Source organism: Gekko japonicus, unplaced genomic scaffold, assembly GCF_001447785.1.
Source record: "Gekko japonicus isolate JY-2015 unplaced genomic scaffold, Gekko_japonicus_V1.1 scaffold2883, whole genome shotgun sequence".
NCBI classification, from domain to species: Eukaryota; Metazoa; Chordata; class Lepidosauria; order Squamata; family Gekkonidae; genus Gekko; species Gekko japonicus.
The window spans coordinates 122,942-126,571 of NW_015174922.1; the positions used below are offsets into that span (position 1 = coordinate 122,942).

At 50.1% G+C, this 3,630-nt stretch overlaps 1 non-coding gene across 1 annotated transcript; it reads right to left on the reverse strand.

Moving 5' to 3' along the window:
* Positions 1–391: 391 nt before the first annotated feature.
* TRNAA-CGC lies at positions 392–463 on the reverse strand. Its single transcript has one exon. It is a non-coding gene; the product is annotated as a tRNA-Ala (tRNA).
* Positions 464–3,630: the final 3,167 nt, after the last annotated feature.

Sequence of the window (3,630 nt, forward strand, 5' to 3'; positions counted from 1 at the left end):
TGCCGGGGATTGAGCCTGTGACCTTCTGCATGGCACAGAGGTCTCTCCCATCACCTCCTACCTGATCCTTTTACCTGGTCATGCCGGGGATTGAACCTGGGACCTTCTGCATGCCAAGCAGAGGCTCTTCCACTGAGTCTTTCCCACCAACTACCTGATCCTTTTAGTTGGAGATGCCGGGGACTGAACCTGGGACCTTCTGCGTGCCAAGTAGAAGCTCTTCCACTGAGCCAGGGTCTCAGGCACAGAGGTCTCTCCCATCACCTCCTACCTGGTCCTTTTACCTGGACATGCCGGGGATTGAACCTGGGACCTTCTGCATGCCAAGCAGAGGCTCTGCCACTGAGCCCACAGAGGTCTTTCCCATCACCTCCAACCTGATCCTTTTACCTGGAGATGCCGGGGATTGAACCCGGGACCTTCTGCATGCGAAGCAGAGGCTCTGCCACTGAGCCACGGCCTCTCCCCCTTGCTGGGAGGGCAGGGGTTGCTTAACCCCCTTCCTTCCGTGTCTCTACCATGATTTAAGTTGCCCCTGCCAGGCCACAATTACCTCCGTGGGGCTAGACCAAGATGGGTCACCGTGTTTGTCTGTAGATGTAGAAAGGAGCAGGAGTCCAGTAGCAGCTTGAAGACTAACAAAATATGTGGCAGGGGAGGAGCTTCCGCGAGTCACGGCTCACGAAAGGTCCTCCCCTGCCACATATTCTGTTAGTCCTTAAGGTGCCGCTGGACTCTTGCTCCTTTCTACTGCTCCATGGGGCCGGGGAAGGAAGACAGGAAGAGGTGGCGTACCTTCCTCTTCCCGCCTGCTAGAGGAATTACAACTTTGAAGGGGCGATGTAAACCGTGGAAGAGACATGGGAGGCAGGGGTTAACACATGTCCTTCCTCCACATGGCCTTTCCGAGGTCTTCAGAAAAGGCTGCCCAGGTCTGCTAATCGGCTCTAAAAATATACGTGAGGCAGCTCTCTTGCCAGTGATGACTTGTTTGACGCACGGGCATAAGGCGGCACGTAAGAATATTCTCTCGTTCGCATTTAAGGGAAGATCTGGTTCTCCGCCCCTCGCTGGGGAGTGATGCGTTGGGCTGTATATTGCCCAAACTGTCAAAAGTGGCCGTCGCTCGCTTCGCACGATTGCGAAACGCTTCAGTCCTCCATCTTAGCTAGACCGGAAGCCCCAGACATTTAAAGTTTTCTGGGGGATGAAAAGGCAACAAGAGAAACGTTTTGGATCGGCAAGTCTACCCCTGCGTCACCGAGCGGCAACTTCCTGACAAAACCAGGGTAAACACTGCGGTGAATCACGGTCGTGAATCACTGTCTTAGCCTCCAGAAATATTCTTGGAGCTGTCTGCATAAAAACCCAAGTGCTAATATATATATATATACCTACCTTTGCCTGGAAGGTTAGCTATGGCGTGCCCCCCATCCCAAAAACGCAACCGTGTGGGCTTTTACCTTGGCAACCAATTGGGACCTGTCCACCCAACCAGTTTTGTGAATCAGACATGAGTTAGGTTCCCATTCGTAGCACACGGTTCCCGTGTGCTACGCCCAGGTCAGGCCTTTGTTGTGACAATATTGCATTTCTGAGCAGCCAAGATTTTTTTTAAAAAAAATTGTACCTGGAAAACACAAGGCAAAGTTTATCTTGGCAAACATGGCGAGAAAATTGAATGACTCGGTGGCTGAGGAGCTTTTAGCGGCGTGGAGGAGCCACCTCGGTTTTAGGGAGGGGCCGCGGCACAGCAGGAAAGCGTGAGTTCTGCACGCAGGTTCGGTCCCTGGCCCCTTCAGTTGAAGCCGTTCAGGTAGCAGGTGCTGAGGAAGACCTTTCTCTGCCTGGACAACCTGGACTGCCACAGGTGATGACTAGGAACCTGGCACACGGCCGCTCTTTGCACGCCCTATGCAAGTGGTGCACTGCTTATCTTGTGGGAGTCTGTCGCACTAGGAAGGCAACGCTGGGGTGCCAGGCTAGCGTCCTGCGGCCCAAGACTATTAAGGGCTTTGTAGGTGATAATCAGGACCTTGGCCTCAGTAACTGACTGCAGAAAGGGTGTAATGTGCATGTTCTGCCTGGTGCCTAACAGTAACGGAGCAGCAGTGTTTTGGACCAACTGGAGTTTCTAGGTTGTCTTCAAGGGAGGACCCATATAGAGTACATTACAGCAGTCTAGCCTCGAGGTACCCATAGCATGGGTCCATGTGGCCAGATCAGCCGAGTCAAGGCAGGGGCACATCTCCTGAGCTAAATGAAGTTGGTAGGACGCCCTTTTTTGCAGGTGCATTGACTTGCTTCTCCACTAATAGCAACGGATCCTGTATAACCCCCTGGGTTCTTGTCAGTGAACATCAGCTGGACCCCATCAAGGGCGGGGAGCATCCCTTAAGACTTCGGCCTCGGAAAATCCATTATCAAATAATAACTCTGTTGGAAAATGATGGGGGTTTTTAACTATATAGCTAACAACTCTTCAACAATACATTCACTTCCCAATAAATACAAAGATTTCTGGTATTATTAAAAGGGAATTGTACCCCTGATTGTGAAAACGTGGAGTTCATAAGTTATAACGTATGTAACAAAGTTCAACTGTTTTTCATGTTTATATGTGATATATATGTAAAGAAAAAAATGAATAAACTTTAAGATATATATATATGTGTGTGTGTGTGTGTGTATATATATGTATGTATGTATGTATGCATACATACATACATACACACACACATATATATATCTTAAAGTTTATTAATTTTTTTCTTTACATATATATCACATATAAACATGAAAAACAGTCGAACTTTGTTACATATAACTTATAAACTCCACGTTTTCACAATCAGGGGTACAATTCCCTTTTAATAATGCCAGAAATCTTTGTATTTATTGGGAAGCGAACTTATTGTTGAAGAGTACCCCTGATTGTGAAGAGTACCCCTGATACACACACAGGGGTCATTTCCTGCCGGAGCACACAGGAGCGGCGCTCCGGCAGTAAAGAGCCCAGGAGGCAGGCACATGCAACAAGCCCTGCCCCCTGCTCCCAGCAGCCCTCAGTCAGAGCAAGAAGCAGCCAGGTAAGCTACAGAGGCCCCCCCCCGGCCCCCCGGTCCAAAACAGTCCAGTGGCACCTTTAAGACCAAGTTTTATTCAGGTACAAGCTCTCCCTCCCCTGTGAGGACAAATCTGCACGTCCCCCCCTCCCCGAATAGCTAGCAATCCAAAACAGTCCAGTGGAGCCTGAGCGGTGGGTGTTGCCTCCTGACACACTTCCGGTGATGTCAGGGGGCGTGGCACATGCAAAATAAGTTATGCTAATGAGTGTATGCTAATGAGCTCCTGCACCCCTTTTTCTACGAAATGATCCCTGCCTTTAACTATTTAATCACAGCACTCCAGGATGTGTATTGGGGTGCAGGGGAACTGATAAAATGCAGGAGGGCCCCCAAAAGACTATTAGCTCTGTATCAGCGTCACCCCTATACAGAAAGGCATCGTGCCAGTTTCCTCCTGCCCTTTACCTGGTTTGCCTCCATGCCGAGCAAGGACGCTTGCCCGGGCGACAGCCGCAGCTGCCTGACTCCCTGCAGAACGAACCCTCTCCGGGAGCAAGTGGAA